The following is an 18,492-nucleotide window of genomic DNA, read 5'->3' as shown; positions in this document are numbered from 1 at the left end:
TTAGAGTTTAAGGATCGTGTTTTACTTTGGTGGGACCAAAACGTCAAGGAAAGGAGGAGATGTGGTGCTGGGCAACTAAATGATTAAGATGAATTAAAAGCACTTTTGAGGAAGAGGTATGTACCATCTCATTATCAAAGGGAGCTACATCAAAAACTACAAAGGTTGAAATAAGGCTCCAAGATGTGGAGGATTATTATAAGGACTTTGAGACTTCAATAATTCTCTCTAATATTAGAGAGGATAACCATGCCATAATAGTTAGGTAGTTCGGTTCTTGGATGGTCTAAGCTATGAGAATAGAGATGTGATTGAGTTACAACACTTTATGGATATTGAGGAGCTTGTTCACAAGCCATCTACCATTGAACAACAATTGAAGAGAAAGAGTACTTATAAAAAGAATTACTCAAACAAAGACTCCTCACATTGGACCAAACACAAAAAGGGGGTGATTTTCCATTGGCTTCAGCCAAGGAAGGTAAGTCTTCTAAACCTAAAGATCATCTTCCTAGTTCTTCTTCTCATTCTTCAATTAATTATTTCAGATGCTTAGGAAGAGGTCACATATCATCTAATTTTCCAAATAAAAAATCTATAATTGCAAAGGCTAAAGAGGTATATGAAATTGATTTTCCCATTATTCTTACTTTTCACAATCATCCCCAAGTGAACTAGGGGGTGACTATGAATTGGCTCTCGTTCAAGGAGATCTTTTCATGGTTAGAAGACTCTTAGGAGTCCAAGTTAACGATGATGATTCTCAAAGAGAAAATATTTTTCCTACAAGATGTCTTGTTGATAGAAAAGTTTGTTCTTTGGTAGTTGATAGTGGTAGTTGTACCAATGTAGCTAGCACTAGATTAGTCATAACACTTGGCTTGAAAACCATTAAATATCCGAGGCAATATAACCTTCAATAACTAAAAGACAATGTTGATATTTGGTGGATAAACAAGTTTTGGTTAGTATTGGAAAATATCAAGATGAAAATTTGTGTGATGTTGAGCCTATGGACACTGGCCATATTTTGTTAGGGCGGTCGTGGCAATTTGATAGAAAGGCTCATCATGATAGTAAAAATAACATTTACTCTTATGTGCATAAAAAACATAAAGTGTCTCTTTTACCTCTTAGTCCCAAAGAAGTTTGTGTTGATCAAACTCAAAGGAATCTAAAAACAGACAAAGAGATCAAAGAATAAAAAGGAAAGTATATCATGCATGCTCATTACTCAAGTAACCAAAATTCCTTACCTATGGTAAAAAACTTATTTGCTAGAGAGCATGTGGTTAGGAAAGCTTTGTTGACTAGACAATCCGTATATTTTCTTTATTGCAATGATTTATGTTTGTCTACTTCACATGATGATATTCCTCCGTCATTGAATTGCCTTTTAAAAGAGTTTGATGATGTGTTTCCTAAAATACTTCCTCATGTTTTACCTCCTCTTAAAGGAATAGAGCACCACCTCTTGCCTGTGTTCTTACCTTGAACTTTTTAACTAGTTACTACACGAAAAAACGCATATTACAGCGCTTTTTTTAAGCCATTTACAGCGCTTTTTCAAAAAAATAAGCGCTGTGGAAACGAGCGCTGTAAATGATACAACAGCGCTTTTAAAAAAGCGCTATAAAACATGTAAATACAACGCGCGCTTGTTATGCACATTTTACAGCGCTTCTTCACAAAAAGCGCTGTAATATGCACCCCATTATATGAGTTATGGGTGTGCATTTTACAGCGCTTTCTCAAAAAAGCGCTGTAAAATGCCCACCCATAATTTCATATATGGGTGTGCATATTACAGCGCTTTCTCAAAAAAGCGCTGTAAAATGCCCACCCATAATTTCATATATGGGTGTGCATATTACAGCGCTTTCTCAAAAAAGCGCTGTAAAATGCCCACCCATAATTTCATATATGGGTGTGCATATTACAGCGCTTTCTCAAAAAAGCGCTGTAAAATGCCCACCCATAATTTCATATTATGGGTGGGCATTTTACAACGCTTTTCTTGTACATTTCACAGCGCTTTCTCACGAAAGCGTTGTAAAAGGTGCACCATTAAAGCGCTTTAGAACAACATTTTACAGCGCTTTTTAAAAAAAGCGCTGTAAAATGTGTGTTTTTTTTTTTTTAAACGCTGTAAATTAATTATTTGAAATGAAAAGCGCTTTTTAGCTTTTTATGGCATTTTTTTAAAAAAGCGCTGTCTTTTATCTTTGTATCCAAAATTATTTTGATCCAAAATCACTTCACAATCAGTAGAACAGAACATATTATAGACAATCAGTTCACACAATCAGTAGAACAGAAATCAGAACTCTGTAACTTTATTAACATATATGTAACTCTGTAATTTACAACCTAAGTAACTACATTCAGATACATATATACAACCTAATTTACAACCTAATTACCTACATTCAGATACATATATATATATAACCTAATTTACAACCTAAACTACATTCAGATCCATTATATAATAACTAACAGATCCATTATATGCATATATTGTGTCCTATGATCATTTACATATAATAACTAACAGAATATACATTATATGCACTAGCTACCATATAATATTCAGATCCCTTGCCCAGCACAAGCTATTTCCCAGAAAATCAAATAATTTTCATGTCAAGCACGTACTGACACCATTCTTCCTTTAATTCCATCAGATCTTCCTCAGAATATGATGGACTGGAATTGGCAAAGTACTGCAATATAAAAATTGAACATATTATATTAAGTTAGTATCAAATATATAGATAATTTATATATGAAAATCATATAATGCAAATACCGTACCGTTTCTGGGATAATAGTTTTATTCTTCTCAACAATCTCCTTCATGAATCTCAATATGTAGTACCCACAGTCGATGTTATTTGTTTGACGAGGGCACTTTATTGAGATCCATGTAATGTTATTAGACTTCTGCTTCGACACTTTAGCACCTCTTTGAGCTCGATAAACTTTTAAGGCACTATCGAATGAATAAATGTGATTATTAGAGCATGAATATTTATATATATATATATATATATAAATATTCATGCTCTAATAATCACATTTATTCATTCGATAGTGCCTTAAAAGTTTATCGAGCTCAAAGAGGTGCTAAAGTGTCGAAGCAGAAGTCTAATAACATTACATGGATCTCAATAAAGTGCCCTCGTCAAACAAATAACATCGACTGTGGGTACTACATATTGAGATTCATGAAGGAGATTGTTGAGAAGAATAAAACTATTATCCCAGAAACGGTACGGTATTTGCATTATATGATTTTCATATATAAATTATCTATATATTTGATACTAACTTAATATAATATGTTCAATTTTTATATTGCAGTACTTTGCCAATTCCAGTCCATCATATTCTGAGGAAGATCTGATGGAATTAAAGGAAGAATGGTGTCAGTACGTGCTTGACATGAAAATTATTTGATTTTCTGGGAAATAGCTTGCTGCTGGGCAAGGGATCTGAATATTATATGGTAGCTAGTGCATATAATGTATATTCTGTTAGTTATTATATGTAAATGATCATAGGACACAATATATGAACATGCATATGGATCTGAATGTAGTTTAGGTTGTAAATTAGGTTATATATATATACGTATCTGAATGTAGGTAATTAGGTTGTAAATTAGGTTGTATATATGTATCTGAATGTAGTTACTTAGGTTGTAAATTACAGAGTTACATATATGTTAAAAAAGTTACAGAGTTCTGATTTATGTTCTACTGATTGTGTGAACTGCTTATGGTATTTGAATATGTTTTGTTGTTGTGTGCACTGATTGTGAAGTGATTTTGGATCAAAAATAATTTTGGGCACAAAGATAAAAGACAACGCTTTTTAAAAAAATGGCCCGCGGGGATCGGAATATTGTGCAATACTTCTCCCGAAGTATTGTGCAATATTCCTTTTCCCACCTTCCGTTGAGTCGGCGAGGACAAGTATAGGACACATGTAGTGACACCCTACATCAATAGTTAAAACATAAGTACAGTTAATATATAAGTTTGTTTAATACATAAGTAATTACATAAGCAAGTAAGTAGTAAGTAATTAATTACCTCGGGAATACTCTTCAAACCGACGTTGCAACTCCCGGTTTCACTCTCCATTTGTATTTCAGGTTGGAGCTGAACCGGAAGTTGCTTGTCTTTATTCGTATTCACCAAGAGTGCCACTTGCTCCGATAAGATTCTGAGCTTCTCTAATACTTCCTCGTTGGAAGGTTTTTGGCGCTTCTCTTGAGGAAAAAAGCTTTTGGGAGTTACGCCAAATCCTTTCCCCCTCACTCGACCGGAATACTCAGGGACATTAAACACTTTCCCAAGAATGTCCCTGCACGTATCCTTGTTGCCCTCTTGAGTTTCAGAACTTTGTTCAATAGTTTCCTAAAATACATGTAACATTAAAAAGATAAGTTCAATAGCATTTTTAAAATACAATATTAAAAAATATTAAAGTGATAATATACTTACACAAAGTTCTACAACTTTCTTGACATTTTCATTATCAACCACTCCTTCTTTGTTAACACGCGCTTCCTTCCATAAGATATGACGACCCAAGGGTTGATCGGCTTGGGTGTCTTTTCTCTATTCGTTAAAATCATAAACAAAATAATACAAATTAGTTACACACTATAGTTTATAATACAAATTACAAGTGATGTTTAATTACTTACAATTTTTTGTTCAAGGCGTGCATATCCCATACGTGATTTCTTGTATGGGTGTTTTGGGTTGCTTGCCCGTTCGCGATTTGCCTTACTAATATTCTATATAAAAAAAAAATAGCAATTGTGTAAAAATTTAAAATACGCTACGAATATGAATAATAAAACACAAATGCTAATAAATTAATCACTTACGACAAACGCCGGGTCAGAACGTTTGGAAACAAATGCACTCCATTCATCCTTTGATATATAATGTTGATATATCTTTGGAGGTTCAGCATTTGTGTTTCCTTCTCTATCTTTTAGATAGAAATTTGAGAGATGGGATCTAAATCCACGATGGATTTTCCCAGCAACTCTCAAAACATATGACTTTCGTTCCTCATCAAGAACAAAAGTGGTCTGCAATGAAAACAATTATAAGTAATGTATTTTACAGAAAAAAAATTATAAATGACAAAAGAGTAGATCAAAATATTTACTTGAATGTCATTCCAGATGATATCTTTGGCATCCTTCAACGCCTTATCTCTCCAGTTGTCTATTGTTATTGGGACATTTTGACGAACAACAGCCCCAATGTAGCTTACAAACATGGAGCTGTTGGGGTCAACTGGCTGACCACTCTCGTTCCAGCCAACCTAATAAACTCATATAGTAAGTACATGCCCTAAACCCTAAAAAAAGATAAAAAAACACACAGCAAACAGAGTATATATAGTATACCTCAAATTTAATGCCACTGCTCCGTGCTTTAATCACCCTTTGCATGATAGTTGCACCACGTTTGACTTCTTTTTCGTAAGTCTTAGAGGTGCCAACTTCTTCATTTTGAACTTCTAAATCTTTGTTTGTATCCATTTAACTACAACAAGTTCAACATGCACTTTAGTATAACATCAACAAGCTCAACATGGATCATGCATTATTATAAACAAACTCAACATGTATCAGTATATCTTAAAAAAGCTCAACATGCATTCTAATGATTACAAAAATTTAATAACATCAATACCTGAATAATGATGGTTCGAAGAAAGACGAAATGCAAAGAAAAGAGGGTTTGCAGAAAGTTCACAGAAATATGGTTCACAGAAATACGGTTTGAAGAAATACGTAATGAGGGTTACGTATTTCAATGAAAATATATTGTGTGAAATGGGAGAGATGATCTTGGATGGAAATAAGGTTCGAAATGAAGGAGATGATCGTGGAAATAAGGTTCGTAAAGGACGGGATGATAGGGTTTGCAAAAGAAGAGAAGAAATGAAGGTTGAGATGAAGGTTACGTAATGAAGAGGAAACTGAAGAGGTAACTGTTATATATACGTAACACTTTTACAGCGCTTTTTATAAGCCTTTTACAGCGCTTATTTTGTAAAGCGCTCTAAAAGGCTTCTTTAGTTAAATTTTTAAAAGGCTCTTTTACAGCGCTTTTTTCAAATAAGCGCTGTAAAAGACCTCCGTGTGTTATTATGTTATTTGAATGCCTTTTACAGCGCTTTTTTCAAATAAGCGCTGTAAAAGACCTCCGTGTGTTATTATGTTATTTGAATGCCTTTTACAGCGCTTTTTTCAAATAAGCGCTGTAAAAGACCTCCGTGTGTTATTATGTTATATGAATGCCTTTTACAGCGCTTTCACACATAAGCGCTCTAAAAGGCTTCTTTAGTTAAATTTTTAAAAGGCTCTTTTACAGCGCTTTTTTCAAATAAGCGCTGTAAAAGACCTCCGTGTGTTATTATGTTATATGAATGCCTTTTACAGCGCTTTCACACATAAGCGCTCTAAAAGGCTTCTTTAGTTAAATTTTTAAAAGGCTCTTTTACAGCGCTTTTTTCAAATAAGCGCTGTAAAAGACCTCCGTGTGTTATTATGTTATTTGAATGCCTTTTACAGCGCTTTTACACATAAGCGCTCTAAAATGTCTCTTTATGTTAATTTTAAGAGGCTCTTTTACAGCGCTTTTCCCAAATAAGCGCTGTAAAAGACCTCCGTGTGTTATTATGTTATATGAATGTTTTTTAAAGCCTTTTACAGCGCTTTTCCACATAAGCGCTCTAAAATGTCTCTTTATGTTAATTTTAAAAGGCTCTTTTACAGCGCTTTTTCCAAATAAGCGCTGTAAAAGGCCTTATTGTTTTTGTGTTTTGTTATGTTATGTTATTTTTTAAACAAGCTCAACATGCATGCAAAACCCACATAGTAGTAACTGGTCACCACAAAAATCCCTTCCTCTTCACCAAACTCTTCTCCTTTTATGCATCTTCTTCACAAACATCAAAGCTTACTCTTTCACAATTCAATCTCCACCTCAACACCCTTTTTATCTCTTTACATTCTCTTTCCTTCTTAAATCGAAACTTAATTGGTATTCAGGATCATTGCCATGTTGCGAAAAATGGGTTTGTGTCTGGTGTTTTTGGGGATTCCCATGATGCGTACAAGGTGTTTGAAGAAATGGGTTTGTGTCTGATGTTTTTTGGATTCCCATGATGCGTACAAGGTGTTTGAAGAAATGGGTTTGTGTCTGATGTTTTTTGGATTCCCATGATGCGTACAAGGTGTTTGAAGAAATTAGGTGTCTGATGAATATTATTTTTAAAGCTTTTTTACAGCGCTTTGTCAAATAAGCGCTGTAAAATGTCTTTTTTACTCACTTTCAAAAGAGTCGTTTACAGCGCTTTGTGTGAAAAGCGCTGTAAAAGGTATAAAACACTCATTATTTTATTTTTAAAAGGATCTTTTACAGCGCTTTTTAAGATAAGCGCTGTAAAATGTCTCTTTATTTTATTTTTGTGTTTGGTTTATTTGGGTTGGGATGACATTAAAAACATTTTTATCATTGTTTATTGGATTAAAAATATTGTTATCATTGTCTTTATCACAATACTTTAGGAGATGATGAATTATTAGAAATGAGTATTCTGAAGAATCTATATATATATATGCACTGAGCAAAAGAGAATCTCTCTATTCAGTTCAGTTCAGTTCATGTAAATTACTAATTTATATTCAGTTCAGTTCATGTAAATCAAGCTAAATATAAAACACTCATTGTTACATGAACTTGGTATAAAACACTCAAATCAAGCTAAATATAAGCAGAAAATAAATTAATCAGAAAATAAATTAATCAGAACTTAGTATAAAACACTCAATTCAGATTACATGCATATTTACAATAACACAGTTCAGATTACATGCATAGCTTATATAAAACAATTAAACATATATATACATTAAGATGCCCTTCTTCTTTTCCTGGTGACATTCACATTTGTTTGTCCATTTACAATACGAAACGATGGATTAATCCAAATTCCCTCATCATGATCATCTCTAAGATATAAACCATCATCAGTTGAATCAATTTCATGTGGTTGTTGTGATGTTGCAAATAAAAGATCATTACCAACATCTTCATCATTATTGTTATCATCACTTATTTTATTGGTCGATAGGACAACAGACCATTTATCATTAGAAGGATCAGTGACATAAAACACTTGTTGAGCTTGCGACGCTAAAATAAAAGGCTCGTCTTTGTATCCCACCCTATTAAAATCGACAAGCAAGAATCCTGACTCATCAATCCGAACGCCATTATTATTATCGACCCACTTGCAACCAAATATGGGAACACGAAACATTGTGTAGTCTAACTCCCATATGCGCTCGATAACCCCAAAATATGATAGATTTGCATATATTGGGTTTTTGTCTTTTGCACTTGAGACATGCATCGCTTCAGCTACGAGAGTGACTCCACTATTTTGCATAGTGGTCTGATCATCTTGTTCTTTGGTATAAAATGTGTAGCCGTTAATAACATAACCAGTGTAAGAAAAGACATGTAAGCTCGGACCATTTGCTAGCCACCTCAATCTATTTGAAATTGATCCGGGGTCTATATCAAATTTTGACATTATGTGATTTTTTAACCATGTTACAAAACTTCGATTGTGCTCTCGAGTTATCCAATTTTGATTCCTATTCATGTTCAAACGAGATAACTGATCAATGTGTATTGTAACATACGGTTGAACCTCATCATCATTGTGCAGAACATACAATTGTGCCTGCTCCCATTCTGTCCTTGATATAGTCAGTAGTCTCCTTCCAGTTATCCCTTCTCCTGATAGTCTTCCCGAATGACGAGACATGGGAAGCCCTATGGATTCAACATTGGACAGATATTCAGTACAAAATTCAGCAGCCTCTTCAACAATGTATCGTTCAGCAATACAACCTTCTGGTCGACTTCTACTTTTTACGTACCCTTTTAATATTTTCATATATCGTTCTATCGGATACATCCATCTCATATAAGCTGGCCCACAAAGTTGTGTCTCCTTAACCAGATGAACAGTAAGGTGAACCATTATATCAAAAAACGATGGTGGGAAATACATTTCAAGCTCACACAAAGTAACAACAATTTCCCTCTGCAATGTCGGTAATTTCTGAGGGTCGATCACTTTACTACAAATTTCCCTGAAGAAGAAACATAATCTAGTTAAGGCTAGTCGAACTTTTTCAGGTAAAATGGAACGTATACCTATTGGTAGCAAATGCTCCATTATAATATGACAATCATGGGTCTTCAAACCTTTTAACTTGAGGTCTTTCATACAAACCAAATTTTTAATGTTCGAAGAGTATCCTTCTGGAACTTTAACTTCGTGTAGAAATTTACATAAAACAATTTTTTCCTTTCTAGATAGAGTATGAGCGGCTGGAGGTAGATATGTGCGATTTCCTTTCTTTACTGGAGCCAGTTCATTTCTTATTCCCATATCGACCAAGTCCAATCTTGCATTGACGCCATCTTTAGACTTTCCTGGAACATTGAGTAACGTACCAATAACACTTTCAAATACATTTTTTTCAATATGCATCACATCGAGGAAATGTCTTACATACAATGACTTCCAATATGGCAATTCAAAGAAAATTGACTTTTTCTTCCACCCAGTTTTCACCAGCTCTCCCGCAAAAGGTTTGCCAAATTTATTGGTCAAACCTTGTACTTTTTCAAGTATTTGATATCCAGTCGGTGCTAAAGGAGCTTTACCTTCCTCTGATTTTCCATTGAATGCATTTCTCCACCCACGATACTGATGACTATAAGGTAAAAATCTACGATGTCCAAGAAACACATTCTTCTTACAATGTTTCAACCGCATCCAATTTGTACTCTCTTCACATATAGGACATGCACACTGACCTTTAATGCTATATCCTGATAAATTACCATATGCTGGAAAATCATTAATTATGCCGAACAACATAACCCTTAAATTGAAACATTCTTTCTTATACCCATCATAAACTTCCACACCTGTCTCCCACATACTTTTTAAATTTTCGATTAGAGGAGTCAAGTATACGTCGATATCATTCCCCGGTTGTTTGGGTCCAGAAATTAACAGAGACAACATCATAAACTTACGCTTCATACATAACCATGGAGGTAGGTTATATATTACCAAAATCACAGGCCACGTGCTATGTGAGATGCTTTGAAGACCATGTGGATTCATTCCATCAGTAGAAAGTGCAAGTCTTAGATTTCTTGACTCTATCCCGAATTCAGGATACTCGTGATCAATTTTTGCCCATTGTGGGGAATCTGCAGGGTGTCGAAACATTCCATCTCTAATTCTTTCATCTGCATGCCATGTCAAGTGTTTTGAATCTTCTTCACTGCGATACATGCGCCTAAATCTTGGTATTATAGGAAAATACCACACGACTTTTGCTGGAGTAGATTCTTTCTTCTTATATCGAGAGACATTGCATTTCGGACACGCCTTAAGTAGTTCATATTCGTTTCGAAATAAAATGCAATCGTTAGGACACGCATGAATCCTTTCGTAACTCATTCCAATAGAACACAAAATCCGTTTAGCCTCGTAGGTTCGACTGGGAAGTTCATTATCATCTGGCAACATATCTTTTATGAGTGTTAATAATTCCGTAAAGCTTTTATCAGACCATCCATTACTCGCTTTTAAGTTGTACAACTTTAATATCGCTGACAGTCTTGTGAATTTAGTACAACCATTATATAATTCTTTCTCTGCATCACTCAACAAACTTTCAAACATTTTAGGACAATCTCGAAGATCTTCTTCAACTGCTTTTGCAATCTCATCAACTCGGTCCGGCTCATATGTATCTGTATCGAAATCAGTTGAAGCATATGTAGAACTATTCTCAAAATTAATGTTTCCTTTTTTTTTCTCACCATGTCTTATCCAACATGTGTAGCTTTGATCAATTCCATTACATACTAGATGTCCTTCTAATTCATCTTCTCTAACACGTTTTCCAAAACAACATTTTAAACAAGGACAAACTACTCTATTTGGATCTTTTGCATTCTTCACTGCAAACTCAACAAACTCCTTCACTCCAATTTCATACTCTTTTGACAATCGATTGGCTGAAATCCATTTCCTATCCATATTATACCACCTATATAAATGCAGTAACAAAAATAATAAGCTTTCAAAACATATCAACAAGTTTCAAAAAGAAACCAATATCAACTAACAATTTCAAAACAGAACAGATCATGTGGTATGAGTTTTTGACAATTTTTGACAATTTCAAAACATAACAGATCATGTGTAAAAAATACCTTAGACAACGTAGATGGCCGCACAGTACGTAGAGGATATTAGGGTTCCCAACGTATATAATTATTTGAAAGATGTAGAGGATATGAGGGTTTCCAACGTATATAATTATTTTAAAGATGTATTTTACAGCGCTTGTGAAAAACGCGCTGTAATAGGTAGTTAAATTCAATGAAAGCGCATGTGTTTTACAGCGCTTGTGAAAAAAGCGCTGTAATAGGTAGTTAAATTCAATGAAAGCGCATGTGTTTTACAGCGCTTGTGAAAAAAGCGCTGTAAATGATACGCGAAAGCGCTTCCTTTTACAGCGCTTTTTTGACAAGCGCTGTAAAAGCCTTATAACGTGATGCGCAAACGTTATATGACCTACTACAGCGCTTGTTTTACAGCGCTTTGAATCAAAAGCGCTGTAAAAGGTTCCGTTATTTTTAAAATATAATTACAACGGCGCTTGTGTTTAGCAAGCGCTGTAAAATGGGCGCTGTTAAATGTCATTTTTGGCGTAGTGAGTGCTTATTCTCTAAAGCTGCTATGCTTTATATCAATTAAGTTGTATTAGAAACCTTCAATGTAACTTCTGACATTCCTAATGTCTAGATAATAACAATACCCCTCGGTGGACGGCATTCAATTTGCTCAGTTAGATCGCTCTTGGTGCATTAGTATCGGGGCTTGTGAGTATTTTGAGCTTTTCATTGTAGGACTGTGTATTGTTTTACTTCAGTTACTCTGAAGGATTTATAATTGGATCTTATATCAAGTAAATGTTTTAAGGTTATATAACTAGTAATACAAATTCAATTATTTACCCGAGGTCCTAAATATCACTCCTCTTTCTGCACTCTTTTACTCTCTTAATCACTAAATAGATCTCTTGTTATGTCTCAACATTAGCTAATTTCTTCTATAGTATTCAGCCTGCTTCGATATTTATTAGCCAACACCATGTTGGCATGTATATTGTTCTTAATAGAAAGCTTTGCTTTTTCTTGTTTATATTCACGGTTGCATTACCCTTTTGTCCAGTTCTATGTATTAGCTATTAGTCATTCTTGTATGAATGTCATGTATATCTTATTTTTGGTTTAATTATTTTCCTTATATCCTTGTGTTTTTATGAAGAATGAATGTCTCTTTTGTGTGTAAAGATTTATAATAAATGAATTATGTTGAAATTGTTTGAATGAAATATATTAATATCAAAATTTGTAAAAGATATATTTTTTAACGACTGTTACTGCATTTCATTTTCATTTTTATATCATTAGAGAATTTTATTTTTTGTTGAAAATTGTACTGATTATTTTATTTAATATCTATAACTGCATTTAATTTTCATTTTAATATGTTTAGAGAATTGAAAACTTATTTTTTATAGATTTACTCCAAAACTTCGGAAAATTGTCAAGTTAAGAATGTATTTTTAAAAATTGTAAAATTGTTATTATTGTTATTTGAATCGTTTCTAAATTAAAAAAAAAAATTAGACTAAATTTTATTGTTTTTAAATAATGAATTAAATTATTTTTTTTAATAGAGGTGTAATAAATTGTAATTTTAAAATTAGAATCTTTTTGGACTATTCAAATTTCTTTGAATTCCTTATTTCCATTGTTTTTTATTGTTAATTTTTATTTAAATTATTTTATTTCAGTTAAGTTCACATAAACATATTCTTTTGAGGTTGAATGATTTAAAAAAATATAAATTTTAGAATATACTTTTAAAAGTTTAAAATTGTTATTATTTTTATTTGAATTGTTTAAAAATTAAAAAAAAATATTTCTTTCGACTAAATAAATAAAGACATGAAGAGTGGAATACAAAATAAAAATCTGTTTATAGAGGTACAAACACAAAAAAAGAGGTTGAATTGTGTTTAACTAAGTTGGATTCTTTTTGCTAATTTATTTAAAATTGGTTCGGGTTTGGTGACTTACTTAAAATAAAAGTAGTGGCAATCAAGTTAAGTGATCAGAGGTAAAAGTAAAACAAGAATTGCAAAATTAATGTGATACAAGAACTTATCTTAGTTCACCATCAACTTGGTAGCTACATCATGTCCCTTCACTCACAAGAATTTAATCCACTAACTAAAACTTGAATTAAACGACACTTGACCCTACAAGTCAATCTTCTCAAAACAACATGACACCTACATGCTTTTTGAGGAACAAAAACACCTTCACTCTACAAGCCAATTCTTCTCAACACAACTTGAAAATCTACAGATTGCTTGAGGAACACAAAAACCACTAGCATTGGGAACGAAACTACGATTGAGTTTAGCTTACCACCCACAAACGGACGGACAGACTGAAAGGACGAATCAGTCCCTGGAAGATCTGTTGAGAGCATTTGTATTAGATGATAGGGGAAGTTGGGATGATGTACTTCCATTGATTGAGTTCACCTACAACAATAGTTTCCACGCAAGTATCGGAATGGCACCATATGAGGCTTTATATGGGCGCAAGTGTCAAATGCCCTTGTGTTGGTATAAGGACGGTGAAAGTATGATTGTCGGACCGGAGATGGTGCAACAGACTACAGCTAAGGTAAAGAAGATCAAGGAGAAGATGAAGACTTCACAAGATCGTCAGAAGAGTTACGCGGACAAGCGTCGCAGACTTTTAGAATTCGAACAGGGTGACCATGTATTTCTGAGAGTCACACCTACTACTGGAGTAGGTAGAGCCTTGAAATCGAAGAAGTTGACTCCGAAATTCATTGGACCATATCAGATTTCGACACGAATTGGGCCTGTTGCGTATCGGATTACATTGCCTTCGATTCTGTCCAATATTCATGATGTGTTTCATGTGTCACAGTTGAGGAAATATCTTGCAGATCCATCTCATGTGATCGAACCAGACACAATCCAACTGAAGGATAACTTGTCATTCGAAGTACCACCCGTGAGAATTGATGACAGGAAGATTAAGCGATTGAGGACCAAGGATGTTTCATTGGTCAAGGTGATTTGGAACCCAATTACTGGAGATGCGACTTGGGAACTGGAGAGCAAGATGAGAGAACAACACCCAAAGTTATTTATCGACGCATAGTTTCGAGGACGAAACTAATTTTAGGGGGGGAGTAATGTAAGACCCATAATTTTAAAGTACCATTTATGTATTTTTGGTGTATTTTGGATTTTGGCTCAGAGGCTTTTAAGCCAAAGTAATGATATTTTGGAGTTTTATAATCAAAAAGATATTTTGATGCCAATTAAAATTTCTCGTCGATAAATAAATTGAAATTAACTGCGGTGAATCCTTTACGTAGAATTTAATGCGTTACGGGTGAAATGGTAATTTTAATGAATATGAAGATATTTGTTAAGTTACAATTAAGATATATATATATATATACATATATGTATATATGTTTGTTTGGAGTAGAAACCCAAGGCTTGGTGGGTGATAGGATAAGGATTTCTTAACTTCACTCTCCCTCGTTGATTCGAAAACGAAGAAAAACGGCGTTAGGGATTCTAAAACCGTCAAACACAAACCTCCCTGTTTCATCTATATCTAAGCTTCATAGAAGGGAAAGTTTCTCACTACCACGCATCAGTGCTAGTGAACTAAATTTAGAAGCGACGTTGCGAGCGGAGATTTTATCGGAATTACTCGCGGCCGTGTTCGCACGTTAAAGCTGACGGTAAGGTAAGGGCTCCTTCCAAACTTTTAGTTTGCATTTAGGGACTTATCTGTGGTTGTGTGGAAAAGAATTTTGTTAGGGTTGGGGTATTAATTTGGGGGAAAATGAATCTAAGGCTTTATGGGTAAAATCTTAGAGTTAGGTTTTGGTTACGTCAATGAATGTTTCGTGGGAAAATGAATTTAAACTCATTTATGTATGATTTTGAGTAAATGAAACTTGTTGTGTTTGAGTGGTGGATTGTGTTGATTTGTGTTCGTCGTATTTGACGTGTTCTTAATTAATACTGATGAAATTTGATATGTGTATGGTTGGATTTTGTGGAGAAATGAATTGATGTGTTTTGGTATGAGTTGTGGATTGGATCTGATAATAGGTTTGAGTTGTTTTGTGTGGAATTTGAAAACCATTAGAGTTAAACGAGTATTAAGAATGAGGAATCTCTTAATGTCTACGTTTACTTAATGTTGGCGTGAAAACCATTAGAGTTAAACGAGTATTAAAAATGGGGAATCTTTTAATATCTCGGTTTACTTAATGTTGTTTTGGAAAATCGTTTAAGTTAAATGAGTATTAAGAATGGGGAATCTCTTAATGTCTACGTTTACTTAATGTTGGCGTGAAAACCATTAGAGTTAAACGAGTATTAAAAATGGGGAATCTTTTAATATCTCGGTTTACTTAATGCGTGTTTGAGAAAATCGTTTAAGTTAAACAAGTATTAAGAATGGGGAATCTCTTAATGTCTACGTTTACTTAATGTTGGCGTGAAAACCATTAGAGTTAAACGAGTATAAATCGTGCAGACCCGTGATAGGTGGCACCTCGATAAACGATACGAGCCCGTGATAGGCAGTACGTTTATGGTTTTCGCTTTTTTGTAAATTGTGCAGACCCGTGATAGGTGGCACCTTGGTAAATAGTATTTTGGCCTGTGTTAGGCGGTACGTTTACAATTTACGTTCTTTTTAGTAAACCCTGCAGACCCGTGATAGGTGGCACCTCGGTAAACGATACGGGCCCGTGATAGGCATTACGTTTATGGTTTACGCTTTTTAGTAAATCGTGCAGACCCGTGATAGGTGGCACCTCGGTAATTGGTACTTTGGCCTGTGATAGGCGGTACAATTATGATTTACGGCCCTTCGAGGAGGGTTTTGGTTTGGAATTCCGAGTCCATGCATTTTGGCATATACGCATTGCATTAGGGTGTTTGGCACACGAGTCGTGTTTGAATCAAGTTTATGATTGAGTGGTTTGAATTGGAATTGTCGTGGTAATTGTGTTGGAATTGCTAAGTGTTATGTATTGATTATCGTGTGTAAGTGCGATGGATTGTAAAACTATTTCGTAACCCAATTCGTCGTGGTGATTGTGTGGAAATTGCTAAGTGTTAAGTTTTGGAGTTATGTATGAGTGTGAATGAATTAGTTTAAGTATTTTTGGAAGAATAAGCAGGGAAATCGATTTCCCAATCGATTTGATGAGTTGCAGGGACTTCACTATTTTGACAAAATCGATTTGCCAATCGATTTCGCAATATATTTTTCAAAACCCTTTTAAGAAATCGATTTCCCAATCGATTGAATTAAGCCCAGAGTTCAGTTTTTTCTAAAAACCTTCACCCAAATCGATTTCCCAATCGATTGGCACAGTGGAATTTCTTATTTTGAGTTAGATGATCGATTGTTCAATTGGTTCATCAATGGATTAGCCAATTGTTTATTGCCTGATTGATTTAAGACTTACTTTGCTTTCATTTTTATTTTGCAAGCATTATATGAACTTTAGCATATGGAAAACCCTTTTAAGGTGCATGCTAGGTTGAAAGGTTATCTTGTGCATTTGAAAATTTAAATGTTATGTGTTAACTGTTAATTTCGGTTGGTGACCCTTTACAACTATTGTGGAAATCTGGGCTTTGCCCTCAGATCAGAGCCAGGACGATCCTACCGGTTCGTACCCTACAGATGGGAATGTAGATGGAAATGCTTGACTGGAGCTATGTAGGAGGATCTCACGGGGCGCGTGGAGATCACTCAGGGTGTATAGTTTTTTGGTAGGATGATCAGATTAGGCTGATGTATAGGGACTAGACATCCTTCTTTTTGGGTTGCAGTGTTTTAATTTGGAAAACTGTACCTATACTAATTTTGTCTGTTTGACATATTATTTATGATGGGGTCTATGTACCATCTTTTGAAGTGTAAATACTTTGGATTCGTATTTTGAGAAACTTTTCCGCTGCTTGTAAATTATAATGACTCAATTATTTATCCAAAGGTATTTCCTTATTTGTTTTTCTCTATTTTATTTTAATCTCTTTTGAAAAAAAATACACCCTCGCTTTGAAAATCGGGGTGTTACACTGACCATCTGTTTGTGGGTGGTAGGTTGAACTCATCCTAAGGTTCGTACCTAAAGCACTTTGTAAACCTTGCCAAAACTTAGAGGTAAACCTAGGGTATCTGTCCGAGACTATACTTGATGGGATTCCATGCAACTTCACAATTTCCTTTATGTATATTTCAGTTAACCTTTCCATAGAATAAGTTATGTTTATCGGAATAAAGTGAGCAAATTTAGTTAATCTATCCACAATAACCCAAATACTATCGTACCTTTTTGGAGTTCGAGGTAAGCCTACAACAAAGTCCATAGAGATGCTATCCCATTTCCATTCGGGAATACTCAAAGGTTGCATCAAACCTGAAGGTTTTTGGTGTTCTACCTTAGATTTTTGACAGACCAAACAAGCATACACAAACTCAGTAACATCTTTTTTCATTTTAGGCCACCAAAATATCTTCTTGAGGTCCTTATACAACTTTGTGGCTCCAGGGTGAATACTTAGACAACTCCTATGTCCTTCCTCTAAGATCATCTTTCTTATCTCCTCTACATCGGGAACACAGATTCTCTCCTTAAATCTCAAAATTCCATCCACACCTATTTTAAAGTCAGGTTCTCTCCCTTGGTCAATCGACTGTAACTTATCTAAAAGGTGTAAATCCAATTTCTGGTTCTTTTGAATCTCTTCCAATAGTCCACTAGTTACCTTCAATATTCCCAATTTAATACTTTTTGGTGTCACTTCACAAACTAAACTAAGGTCTCTAAACTGTTCCAACAACTCACTATGCTTAACCATTAAGGCGGACACAATCAAAGTCTTCCTACTCAAGGCATCGACCACTACATTGGCCTTTCCAGGATGATAGTTAAGCTCAAAATCAAAATCTTTAAGAAATTCCATCCACCTACGTTGTCTCATGTTCAACTCCTTCTGATCAAAAAGATACTTAAGGCTCTTATGGTCACTGAAAACCTCAAATCTAGATCCATATAAATAATGTCTCCACATCTTAAGTACAAAGACAACTGCTGTTAGTTCTAGGTCATGGGTAGGGTAGTTCCTCTCATGAATCTTCAGTTGCCTAGAAGCATATGCTACTACCTTTCCAT

At 34.5% G+C, this 18,492-nt stretch overlaps 2 non-coding genes across 2 annotated transcripts; both read right to left on the bottom strand.

Moving 5' to 3' along the window:
- Nucleotides 1-1,721: 1,721 nt before the first annotated feature.
- On the bottom strand, nucleotides 1,722-1,848 carry LOC113785590 (small nucleolar RNA SNORA69). The gene has a single exon (XR_003471715.1). It is a non-coding gene; the product is annotated as a small nucleolar RNA SNORA69 (small nucleolar RNA).
- Nucleotides 1,849-1,851: 3 nt separating this feature from the next.
- Nucleotides 1,852-1,981, bottom strand: LOC113785593 (small nucleolar RNA SNORA69). The gene has a single exon (XR_003471718.1). It is a non-coding gene; the product is annotated as a small nucleolar RNA SNORA69 (small nucleolar RNA).
- Between the last annotated feature and the right edge of the window lie 16,511 nt (nucleotides 1,982-18,492).

This window comes from Cicer arietinum, chromosome 2, assembly GCF_000331145.2.
Source record: "Cicer arietinum cultivar CDC Frontier isolate Library 1 chromosome 2, Cicar.CDCFrontier_v2.0, whole genome shotgun sequence".
NCBI lineage: Eukaryota > Viridiplantae > Streptophyta > Magnoliopsida > Fabales > Fabaceae > Cicer > Cicer arietinum.
This window is presented reverse-complemented; position numbering and strand designations above follow the sequence as displayed.